General features: G+C 49.2%; 1 non-coding gene across 1 annotated transcript; it reads left to right on the forward strand.

Annotated features, from left to right (window-relative positions):
* Positions 1-9728: 9728 nt before the first annotated feature.
* Positions 9729-9801, forward strand: TRNAG-ACC (transfer RNA glycine (anticodon ACC)). The gene has a single exon. It is a non-coding gene; the product is annotated as a tRNA-Gly (tRNA).
* The last annotated feature ends 3402 nt before the right edge of the window (positions 9802-13203 follow it).

The following is a 13203-nucleotide window of genomic DNA, read 5'->3' on the forward strand; positions in this document are numbered from 1 at the left end:
GCCGCCGTGCGTCCCGTCCGATCGCCGCCCCGACCCGGTGGGAGCGGTGCAAAGCCCGCTTCACCGCACAGGGTCTCGGCCAACCGAGGGGCGCGTGGAGTCCGACTTCGCTGTCGACTCCGGTGATGATCACCCCCTAGCTCCCGCCCACGCTTCGGGCTTGGCCGACTGCGGCCGGGACCCTGGGCTCGGGCTCAGGGCGCGGCCGGCACCACCTCTCCTCGGATCTGCGTCCTCGCGGCCGCAGGGCCTGCGGAGACTCCAGGGTGGCGCGGCTCCAGGCGGCTCCAGGTGCCGCGCCCGACCTTAAAGCGACAGCGCGACCTGGGCTGGCGGAGGTCGGGGTTTCCCAGCGCGGGGGGAGCCCTTAACCGGAACCTCCCTGGAACTGTCGGGAACCCGCAGTCCTTGGGGCCATCCCGCCCCCACTACTCCACGGGGGCGGGCTTGGGAACCGGACACTAACTCTTCTGAGAGCCATCGGCGCTCAGTCTGAGAGGGCTGTGAAGCCCAGGCCTCCTCACTCCCATTCTACAGGAAGGGAAACTGAGGCCCAAGGAGGGAAAGTTACTTGACTGTTTACCGCATACTCCTTGACAACTGGCTTTTTCTTCTCACAGCAGTCAATCGGACAGCAAGCCCTCCCGGGCCCTCCAGGCTCTCACATCCCCAGGAGGAAGGCATTCTCCGAAATAACAGAAGGCATTTAAGTGCTTCCCCAGCCTCTAAACGAGTGAAGTCGCTGACCCAGGCAGGGAGAGGCCAGGAGAGGGGGGCTTGAGAGCAGGGCCTCCCACCTCCTGTGTGACCTTAACCTCTCTGAACCTACTCCCTCCTGTGTCCAAGGAGGGCTGAGGACCCCAGCTCACAGGTCTTCCGGGATTGAATGAGTTAAGCTGAGCAGGTTAATAGAGCTCAGCCCTTTCACAAGTGCAGGCAGGAGGCAGATTTTATGGACAGGTGCTTTAGGAGCCTGGAGAAGGGTCAGCGTGTGTGCTTGTGTGACGTCTTCTCTGGGAGGACACCTGTTGTAGAAGGTAGGAATGGGGCGGCAGCATCCAGCATGTGCAAAGGCTGGGTGAAGTCACAGGCAGGTAAAACCTCGACAATTTCATGTGGGTCCAAGGGAGGTGGTTCCGGACCAGCTGGGGTCTGGGTTTTGTTTATGTTTCGTCCTGCTCCTCCAACAAGCCAGGGGACTGGGCGGATTCCCCTCAGCCACGGCCAAGGATTCCCCACTGAGCCGGTGGCGACCAACTCCCCGACCAACCCAGGGACACGGGGAGGTCAGAGCAGCCTGTCCAGTGGAGATCTGAAGCTCAGCGAGGCGGAACCACTGTCTCAGAGTCACAGAGCAGGTCAGCGCCAGGGCCCAGGCCCCCAATTTTTAAACTCCTTGTCTCTGAGGAAATATGCCACCTGAGAGTTTTAGCATTCTCTAAGCACCGACTCCTCTGACCGGTGAGGTCCTTTTACATGTTATCTCATTTCATCTTCACTGTGTGTGTGGTCTATGTAAGCGTTCCCATTTTACAGACAGAAAACTGAGGCTCAGAGAGGGGCAAAGGCCTGTGCAAGTCTAAAGAACTCACAAGTGGCTGAGCTGAGGTAGGGATCAGGTAGACCTCAAACCAGGACCTCGTTCAGCTTTGCTCTGCTTAATCTGGAGGTGGGGCCAAGCAGCCTTCTCGGTGCCCTTGTGGGCCTGCTCAGGGGGGATGTGAGTGAGCAACTGGAGGCTGTGAAGCTGTCAGCTCCACCCATTTCTCCAGGGACAGGCATCCATGCCGGTGTGGGCCTCTCACCGATCCAGACTCTCCTTCCCCAGGGTCACAGGTCACAGGCTGATAAGGTTGAGATCAGGGCCTGGGCACACACCTGACCCTGCTGGAACCCGAGTCCCCTGGCCCAGGCTGGACACTCACGTCCTGGAGGTGGTGGCCTGGTTGTAACTTCTGTCCTGACTCAGCCACTTCCAGGCCGGAAGATTCTGGCCACGTCCTTCTCTTTAAGCTGCTGTTTCCTTATCTATAAAATGGAGACAATGGTACCTCCTTCCCAGGGTAGCTATGAGGGCCTCATAGTTTAGTAAGACCTTACCTATGAGGAGCTGGCTTGGGTACGCTCTCGTATTACAGGATGGTTCAGTTTGTGAATCTCCCCTAGTTGATGGGGACCACCCTGAGGGCAGGGACCAGATGTGACTTGGTGCAGGGCCCAGCCAGACCCAGCAGAGCCAGGACCAGAGGAGACTGGGACCGGGTGTTGATTCGAACCTGAGGATCTGGTCCAGTTCTTCTGGCTCCATCTTCCTCTTCCCCACTTTTGGGGGCTCTGGTCCCAGCCCCCGAAGTCTGCCATGATGCCCAGGCACTGTGGGGACCATGCAGGCTTGGGAATACTTGCAGGTCCTTTCTGAACAATCAGCCTCAGGCTTTCCTGGCACCACCGGGCAACTCAGAGCAGAAAATGGGTCACCAGCCTTTGCCTCCAGGTGTGGGGGAGGGGACTACCACTTGCACCCACTTACTGGACGTCACCAGTCAGTGCTTTTCCCATTTAACTGTCACTTCAGTCAATTCATCAAGGCTGAGAGAGAAATATTGATACCTTCTCAGGGTCACACAGCTGATAAGTGGGGGGCTGGGAGTGGGGAGTGGCAGAGTAAGTGCTGAAATCCACATCCGCCTGAATCTTCCACACCCACGTGTACTTCTCCTTTTTTGCCACACTGGCCCTTCCTCAGTTACAGCCTGGGCTGCTGCTACCCACCCCTTGCTGGCCTCTCTGACTTCAGGCTCTCTGCCCATCATCAGGCCCCAGCTTGAGCTTCCAAAGCAGCATCCCAGTAAGTCCCTCACCTGCCTAAACTTTTCAGTGCTTCCCACTGCCCTCAGAATAACGACACCAGCTTCATTTCCTGCACTCCTCCCATGCCACTCCTGAACTACTGTCCACTGTGTCCCAAGCACAATACCACACCTTTGCTACAAAGGCCCTCCCTTTTACCAGCTTCACCTGTTGAGCTCATACACTTCCCTTAAGACAGGTCACAGGTCACCTTCTCTGGGTGATGTCTCCTCAGTGTCTCAAAGAAGAATTATCTGGTCCCTCTCCCAAGCTCCCACAGGACTTTACAGATTCATCCATCAGAGCCCTGGGCACGCTAACAAAAGTGAAATCACTGCCTTCCCTACCTCTGTTCCAATAAAAAGAAATAGATGGACATTGCAGAAACGATCAATAAGTTAAAAGAAATCAGAATGTCCCCCTTCACAGATAAAAACCAGTCTCCAACCCTTAAAGGGAGAAAAACATTTCCCTAAGTGCGGAAACCATATGACCCCTAAAGCCTAAAATATTAGTTGTCTGGACCTTTACAGACAGTGTTTGCCAGCCCTGCTGTAGCCGCTGGCTCAGCCCTACCACTAGTGCGCTGTGCAGTCCTGGGCAAATGATGGCACCCCTCTGGGCCTCCTCACTTAGAAAATGGGGATAAAATGTCCCTCCACAGACAGATGCTATATTTGTTCTCTATTGCTGCATAACAAATTACCACAAACATAGCAATTTAAGATAACACCTGTTTATTATCTGTAGGTCAGAAGTCAAGGTAGGTTCAACTGAATTCTCAGCTGAGGGCTTCACAAGGTCAAACTCAAGTCAAGGTGTGGGCTGGGCTGGTCTCTTATCCGGCAGCTCTGAGCAAGATTCCTGCTTCCATGCAGAATTCTGGTCCTTGTGATTGTAGGACTAAGGCCCATTTTCCCCCTGGTGGGGACAGCTCTCAGCTCTCAGAGGCCGCTTTGAATTTCTCTGCCTTTTCTGCTACCAGTGGAAGAAAACTCTGCTTTTAAAGGGTTCCTGTGATTAGGTTAGGCCCACCCAACTCTCTATCTTAAGGTCAGCTGATTAGTAACCTTAATTACATCTATGAAATTCTTCTTGCCATGTAACCAGAGGGGCAAATGTTATGAGGGCCGTGGGAGAATTCTGCCCATTACAGGTTTTATGCCAGGGAGACAGAGCATGTGAGCTATAAACCCTCTCGTTACAGGATCAGGTCCTCTGTGCCAGGTGCTGGACACAGAGGACAGGACACATGGAGAGGCAGTGTTCACAAAGAATTAGGAAACAGGCCAGACTGTGGCGAAAGCTTGCCTTTGAATGCCCCAGGATTTCTAGGTGGACCGACACAGACGTGTTGCAGAGGTGGCATTTAAGCTGAGCTGGGATACAGGTAGGATTTCAACAGGCAAAGAAGGGACTGGGACCGGGGGTAGGGAAGGACCACCTGCTCAAGGCACAACACTGATTACCAAAGGTTACGGCATTCTTGTGTTGACAAAGGACATATTTTTAAGCTTTTGTATAAACAAGCCTATTAAGGATTATCAACAGACTAAAAGTCAGCATCCATTAACTATCTACCAAATACAAGATGCTATGTTAGGTACACTGTATACTTAGGTCATTTAGTCCTCCAAGAGCCCTACATGGTAGGAAATTTTTAATAGCTTTATTGAGATACAATTCATGTACCGTAACACTCACCCATTTAAAGTGTACAATTCAGTGGCTTTTAGTATATTCACAGAGTTTGCATCCATCACCATAATCAATTTTAGGACATTTTCATTCCCCCAAAAGAAACCCTGTACCAGGACTTCCCTGGTGGCACAGTGGTTAAGAATCCACCTGCCAATGCAGGGGGCACGGGTTCGAGCCCTGGTCCAGGAAGATCCCACATCCCGCAGAGCAACTGAGCTGGTGCGCCACAACTACTGAACCTGCACACCACAACTACTGAAACCTGCGCACCTAGAGCCCGTGCTCCGCAACAAGAGAAGCCACAGCAATGAGAAGACTGCGCACCACAACAAAGAGTAGCTCCCGCTCACCACAACTAGAGAAAACCCAAGCACAGCAACAAGACCCAATGCAGCCAAAAATAAAATTAATTAATTAAAAAAAATTCTCTCTCTCTCTCTTTAAAAAAAAAAGGAAGAAACCCTGCACCCCTTAACCATTATACTCCTAATTCCTCCATTTCCCCTAGTCTTAGTCTTTGCCCATTCTGGATATTTCATATGAATGGAAACATATAACATGTGGTCTTTTGTGTCTGGCTTCTTTCACTTGCATACTGTTTTCAAGGTTCATCCATGTTGTAGCACGTAGCAGTACTTCATTCCTGTTTATTGCCAAATAATATTCCATTGTATGGATACAACACATTTTGTTTACCTATTCATCAGCTGATGGGCATTTGAGTTGTTTCTCCTTTTTGGATATTATGAATACTGCTGCTGTGAACATTCGTGTACAAGTTCATTTCCCTCGGGTGTACAACCTAGGAGCCAACTTGCTGGATCATATGGTAACTCAGTATTTAGCCAACTGAGGATAAAGTAGGAATTTTTGTCTCCACTTTGGCATTGAGGAAACTGAGGCTCAGAGAAGTTAAAACAGCCACCCAAGATCAGAGAAGAGAGCAGGTTTAAACTCACGTCCATCCAACGCCAAAGCTCTCTATCTCCTGCCTCTGGATAAATATATAAAATAGTACAGAGGTCTCTTTTAACCATTCCCCTCTTAAAATATGGATTTGTTGGATAGGGTGGATAAGGATCTTTGTCGGTTTTATCTGATATGTCCAAAAAGTTCCAGTGCCTCAAAGAGGCTAGACACGTAGTAGGTGCTCAATACACACTTGTTAAATGAAGGGCAGAATGAATAAGTGTAGATGATTTGAAGGCGGGTGAGTGGGGTTGTGGGAAATTTTCAAGATTCCAGACTTGGTGCCAGGATGAAGTTTTCAGACTCTGAGAGCCAGCTGAAGCCACCCTACAAGGGACATGCTCTCCCCCTGCAGTCAACCTTGAAAGGCCATTGTCTCTAGTGGCCCCCTGGGTTCTTGGAATTCTGTGCCTGGGAGATAGTCTATTCATGGAGAGGCAAGGAGCTGCGTCCTCTGAGTTCATGTTCTAAAAAAGGAAACTGCTGTCTGTGGGTAAGAAAAGGATTAGAACCTCAAGGCCTCAGCTTCCTTGGAAGGCATTTTCTGCCCAAGTGAGACGGCCCTGGGCTCTTCTGGGGCCTCTGTTCTGGGCGGGCTGAGACTGGGCCAGCAGCCCTGGAGCATGGGGAAGATGCTCACCAGTCAGGGGAGGAAATCTTGTCTGGGAGCTGAAACAAAGTTCTGTGGATGCAGGGCTGGCAGCAGCCTTGACTCCAGGATGACCTCTGGGAACAGACACATAAAAGGATGCAGATTCTGGGAAAGAGCCAGCTGTTCCCAGAGATCCCGGGAAAGATACAGCAAGCCCTCCTGTCAGTGGGGAGAATGATTCTCAATGGGCTGAGGTGGGGCGTGAGGGAAGAGAGCTGCCCTCACAGATAGGAGGGGCTGGTTTGGGTCCTGACTGTGACTTGTGGCCTTGGCCAAGTCTCTGTCCCCTCTCAGCCTCCGTTGCCCTTCCTATAAAAAGTTGGGAGTCCTTTCTGGCTCTGGGACTCTATTCCGAGGCTTAATTCTCTTTCTTCTTCTCCTTCCTCCTCTGAATTGGACTCACTAATTCCATGCCAAGTCTAATAGAAATCCTAGACTCTGTTCATAGAGTCAGCGCTTTCTTTGCAGGCATATAGAGGCTCTTCTGGAATCATCTCCCTCTAGCCCAGGATTTCTTTCTCTTCTTTTTTTCTCTTTTAATAAAGATCATACTGTTTTATTTATTTATTTTTATAAATTTTATTTATTTATTTTTTGGCTGCGTTGGGTCTTCATTTCTGCATGCGGGCTTTCTCTAGTTGCAGCGAGCAGGGGCTACTCTTCGTTGCAGTGCACAGGCTTTTCATTGTGGTGGCTTCTCTTATTGCAGAGCACAAGCGCTAAGCGCGGGCTCAGTAGTTGTGGCATGTGGGCTCAGTAGTTGGGTCACACGGGCTCAGTAGTTGTGGTTCATGTGCTCTAGAGCGCAGGCTCAGCAATTGTGGCACATGGGCTTCTCATTTCAGTGTCTTCACTTGCTGCAGAGCATGGGCTATAGGCGCACAGACTTCAGTAGTTGTGGCATGTGGGCTCAGTAGTTGTGTCATGCGGCCTCAGTAGTTGTGGCTTGCAGACTCTAGAGCGCAGGTTCAGTAGTTGTAGTGCACGGGCTTAGCTGCTCCACAGCATGTGAGATCTTCCCAGACCAGAGCTCGAACCCGTGTCCTCTGCATTGGCGGGTGGATTCTTAACCACTGAGCCACCAGGGAAGCCCTAGCCCAGGATTTCTGAAATGCCCCATTTCCTGCCTCAGGTCCTACCTCCTGTGCGAACCCAGCCCCATGCAACCAATGCCTGATGTCCCATAAGAACCTCCCCCTCAGCCTGTTCCAACCAAATCACCACTTCCCTCCTAAGATGCTCTGTCTCTCGTGATCAGTGCTCAGTGAATTCACCCAAACAAGGACACCAGCTGCAGCAAAGCAATCACTCACTACCCTTTCTGGGTCTGGTTTATCAACAGTTCAATGAGACGTTGCCCTTGACAGTAGCTAAGGCTGCTGACGGGCCTGAATGCTCTGATTTTACTCCAAATCTGTTATTAGCCTGCAGAGTGACCCTGGCCAAGTCATTCCTCTCTTTGACCTCAGTTTCCACATCAGTAATCGAAGAGATTGGACCAGATACGTTTTGGCCTAGGGGAGGTGGAAAAAGCACTGACAGTGGAGGCAGGAGCTCTGGCTTCACTTAGTCATCAGTTCATCTTGCCACCCTGGACTGGGTGCTCCCTTCTCTTCCCAGCAAGCACCGATCACTACCTACCTAGTCCTGTGCTTCTTCGTCAAGTGTGCCCTGGCTTCCTCTTCTCCACTACCTGCACAGGAGGGCACCGCCACCCCTGGAGAAGGACTATATGGCCCGGTGCCGCCCCCCACAAGCCCTGGGCAGGGGTCTGTGCCCCTCACCCCCTTTGGTGACCAGATGTCCTCTGACCACACTGGACGGAGCACAGCATGCTTTGGCCCTTTCTGCGTTGTCCTAGACAACCTGGTTCACTGCCATGGCTTCAGTTACTACTGGGTGAGCCAAAAGGTGTGTTCGGTTTTTTTCCGTAAGACGGCTCTAGTAGCACTTAGTTGTCTTTAACTTCATTCAGAACGATTTTGTTAGATTGTATGTGACAGCTGTCATATCAGTGTACAATAAAAAAAAAAAGACATCAAAATTGGTGAATTTTTGTGTAGCCATTTTAATATTGAAGATGGAAGGAAAAAAAGCAACATTTTTAGCATGTTATGCTTTATTATTTCAAGAAACGTAAACATGCAACTGAAATGCAAAAAGAGATTTGTGCAATGTATGGAGAAGGGGCTGTGACCGATCGAGCATTGTCAAAAGTGGTTTGCGAAGTTTCGTGCTGGAGATTTCTTGCTGGACGATGCTCCACAGTCGGGTAGACCAGTTGAAGTTGATAGCGATCAAATCGAGACATTAATTGAGAAAAATCAACGTTATACCACGCAGGAGATAGCCGACATGCTCAAAATATCCAAATCAAGCGTTGAAAATCATTTGCACCAGCTGGGTTATGTTAATTGCTTTGATGTTTGGGTTCCACGTAAGTTAAGCGAAAAAACCCTTCTTGACCATATTTTCGCATGCGATTCTCTACTAAAACGTAATGAAAATGTTCCGTTTTAAAACAAATTGTGACGGGTGATGAAAAGTGGATACTGTACAATAATGTGGAACGGAAGAGATCGCGGGGCAAGCGAAATGAACCACCACCAACCACACCAAAGACTGATCTTCAGCCAAAGAAGGTGATGTTGTGTATATGGTGGGATTGGAAGGGAGTCCCCTATTATGAGCTCCTTCTGTAAAACCAAACGATTAATTCCAGCAAGTACTGCTCCCAGTTAGACCAACTGAAAGCAACATTCGACAAAAAGCGTCCAGAATTACTCAACATAAAACGCATAATCTCCCATCAGGATAACACAAAACCGCATGTTTCTTTGATGACCAGGCAAAAACTGTGACAGCTTGTCTGGGAAGTTTTGATTCATCCATCATATTCACCAGACAATGCACCTTCGGATTTCTATTTATTTCGGTCTTTACAAAATTCTCTTAAGGGAAAAAATTTCAATTTCCTGGAAGACTGTAAAAGCCACGTGGAACAGTTCTTTGCTCAAAAAGATAAAAAGTTTTGGGAAGATGGAATTATGAAGTTGCCTGGAAAATGGCAGAAGGTAGTGGAACAAAAGGGTGAATACATTGTTCAATAAAGTTCTTGGTGAAAGTGAAAAATGTGTGTTTTATTTTTACTTAAAGAACTGAAGGCACCTTTTGGGCCACCCAATACTTCTAAGCAGATATATCTCCATATGCAGCCTAGAACCTCCCCTCTAAGCCCCAGATCCCCTGCCCTGAATTTCCAACACCACGTGGTCATAACCTGAGCATCTTCTTGAGGTCCCAGTGCCCATCCTCATTCCCTCTCCTCCCCACACTGAGACTGCCAGGTCTACCCCAGGCCTCCTCATCTCTCCCCAAGACCCTGCATCAGCCTCCCTGCTGGCCCTGCCTCCTCTGTCCAGTTCATGCCCCTCGTGGCAGCTAGAGTTTCCACTCTGAACTCTATTCTGATCATGCCATCCCCCTCTGCTTGAGATTCTTTAGTTTGTCAGAAACTCAACGTGATTAAGGTTAGGCAAGAATCAACTTAGGGACTTTCCTGGTGGTCCAGCGGTTAGGACTCTGCACTACCAATGCAGGGGGCCCGTGTTCAATTCCTGGTTAGGGAACTAGATCCCGCATGCTACAACTAAGAGCCTGCATGCCCCAACTAAAAAGAATCCGCATGCTGCAACTGAAGATCCTACATACCACAACTAAGACCCGGCACAGACAAATGAATAAATAGATTTTTTTTAAAAAAAAAGAATAAAAAAAAAAGAATCAATTTAATTTTAGGGCAGTGGACCATCTCAAGTAACCGTGAAAAGGGCAGGAATGGAGGTCAAGGTGCCTTGACTCACATACCAGTGAAATTCTCACTTGAGGTTTTGTATTTCTGCTTTTCCTGGTATGTTGGTTTCATTCTCTCATCATACTACTTTCCTCCACGGGACGGGCAACATGGTCACCTGCCACTCCCGAGGCTTATCCTCTATTACCACCAACACCAGCTACCACCTTTGGGTCTAGGTTTAAAATATCTCAGGGGACTTCCCTGGTGGTACAGTCGTTAAGAATCCACCTGCCAATGCAGGGGACACTGGATCGATCCCTGGTCCGGGAAGATCCCACATGCCGCAGAGCAAATAAGCCTGTGCGCCAAAACTGCTGAGCCTGAGCTCTAGAGCCCGTGAGCCACAACTACTGAAGCCTGCGCACCTAGAGCACGTGCTCCGCAGCAAGAGAAGCCACTGCGATAAGCCCACGCACTACAATGAAGAGTAGCCCCTGCTCGCCGCAGCTAGAAAAAGCCGGCACACAACAGCAAAGACCCAATGCAGCAAAAAAAATAAATAAATAATAAAAGAATAAAAAATCCCAGGGACTATCAGTTAAGTGAGGTGCCCACCCCTGGATCAGTCAACTGTGGCTAGGCAGTGGGGCCATGTAGCAAAGAAATGCCCACGAAAGGCCCATCCCCGTGTATACCTAGAGGTGGGAAAACAGCCAGGCAGGTAGTCTCCTGACTGACGCTGTCTACTGCAAATGGCTCATCATTCATTTTAGTGTTCATTTTATTTTTAAGTTGGGCTCACACGCACCTTTGAGAATTTGATCAAAGGCACAGACATCCCTAGAAAAATAAACATCCTTGCAAAGTTTTGCATGCAATTTCAAGAGAATCGTAGACCTTCTGAAGCACAATTTATGAGCCTCGAATTAAGAACTTCTGCATTGGAATAAAGCCCTTTGCCTGGTGTCCAAAGCTTGGCGTGATCTAATCTCACCTCTCCACATTGCCTGCTTGCCCCAGAACCTATTGTTAGCCGTGCCTGGCTCCTCACATGTACAGGGTGCTTCACATTTTAGTTGGTAGCCCCCATCCCCACACCACACTTTCAACTCATCCTGCAAAACCCAGCTCATGGGTCATCTCCTCCAGGAAAACATTCCTGAATCCAGTCTACCCAAGCTGAGTTTCCAGATTGCCTCTAGATAGCCCCAAGCATCATTACAAATAATTTCTAGTAAGGCTTGAAAAAATCTGGAAACTTTCCAGATAGTAACAGAAGCATAAAGCACAGACATTGATAAAAAGCAATTCTTGACCACCTATTAATGGTCTGGGTGCCATGGGGCCAATCCAGCCCACCTCTTGTGTTTGTACAGCCTGGGAACTAAGAATAGTTTTTACATTTGTAAATCGTTGGGAAACAAATCAAAAGGGGGGTAATATTTTGTGACAGATGAAAATTATATGAAATTCAAAAGCCAGTGTCCATAAATAATGCATTATTGGGCTTCCCTGGTGGTGCAGTGGTTGAGAGTCCGCCTGCTGATGCAGGGGACACGGCTTCGTGCCCCGGTCCGGGAAGATCCCACATGCCGCGGAGCGGCTGGGCCCGTGAGCCATGGCCGCTGGGCCTGCGCGTCCAGAGCCTGTGCTCCGCAACGGGAGAGGCCACAACAGTGAGAGGCCTGCGTTCCGCAAAAAATAAATAAATAAATAATGCGTTATTGGACACAGCCATCCTCATTCATTAACATATTGTCCATAGCACGATGATGGCAGAGTTGAGTAGCTGTGATAGAGACCATATGGCCCACAAAGCCTAAAATCTTTACTTTCTTGACCTTTACAGAAAAAGTTTGCCAACGTCCATTCTGGACAGCCCGAACAATTACCATATTTTATTGACAGTAAGATGTCATCAATCAGATGACACCATTTGTTTGTGTATCACCAAGAAAGAGATGCTGTCAATTAGACCATTACAATGACTCCCCATATCAGAGATGTGAACATCTGGAGGGAAAATGCCTCTTGGAATTGATTAAATAAATTGCTCTTCAATGCTTATTATGTGCCAGACAATGGGCTAGTTATTTTGTATTCATTTTTCTGATTAATAATTCTTAGTTATTCATTATCCCTAATGAAACATTTCCCAAGAACAAAGAACTGTTATCTCTGTGTTATGGAAGAGAAAAATAGCTCAGAGAGGTGAAGTAACTCACCTAAGACCACACAGAGGAGTCAGAGCAGTCTGACTCAAAGCCTGACCTTTTCCACTCCACCAGGTGGCACTCTAAACCAATGCCTGTACAGACCCTCCATCCCTTCCCCCTGAACTCTGTGCTTCAGCCATAATCATAGGGAACAGAATGCTCTCCTGCCCCTAAGCCTTTGCAAATGCTGTTCCCTCCACTGGCACACCCCTTGCCCTTCTCACTCTTTCCATTCCAGCCAATGCATCACTTTCCAGAGGAAGCCTTTCCAGACTGGATGAGTGCCCTCTTTGGGGCTCCCAATAAAGTACCAGCTAATCTCTCTATTTTTCCGTGACCAGACCACGTTCCTCAGAGACAGGGACTTTCCAACCCTACAACCCATACCTGGCTTCATGCAGAGTTGAGATCTGGTACATGTGAACTGCATGACTGAAGGAGGAATGGATGGACGCCTACACCAAGCACAAGAGGATAAACATTTTAAACTACGCAACGGTCCACTTGGTCCTGGTTCTTAAAGCCAGACTCACCCCCTATACCTCCCACACTTTGCAGACCCTAAAGGTGAGCATTGAGCACAGCTGGTGCTCCAGGCAATCGCTCGGGGCCCTTGTGTCTCCCTGAGCCACCTCAGTTGAATGTCATCTCCCCAACACTGCCCCCTTGGTCCCTGGGACTCACTCTGTTCTCCACTTCTTCTGTCCCTTGTCTGCCGGCCCAGCAGCACCTCACTTCCTGTCGCTCAGACATTGCTGCCAAGATCCCAGGGGCCAATCACAGTGATGTTGTTAAACATTTCCTCTAATTCTCAGTCGTGCACTGAGATCCCTATTCTCCAGGAGTATCTGCCCTCCGGTGGCCTGGGATCTTCTCCACTGTCCCTTGATTGGGCTCTGAGGATTTGGGGTCACAGGAATCTCCTGCTCACACCACCCGCCTTTCCCCTCAGGCTCCTGGAAATGTCCCCTCCCATCTCCAGCAAAAGGCAGCACCTGAGGGTTTTTTAATATTATATC

The sequence above is a fragment of the Lagenorhynchus albirostris genome, chromosome 2 (assembly GCF_949774975.1).
Source record: "Lagenorhynchus albirostris chromosome 2, mLagAlb1.1, whole genome shotgun sequence".
In the NCBI taxonomy this organism is placed as follows: Eukaryota; Metazoa; Chordata; class Mammalia; order Artiodactyla; family Delphinidae; genus Lagenorhynchus; species Lagenorhynchus albirostris.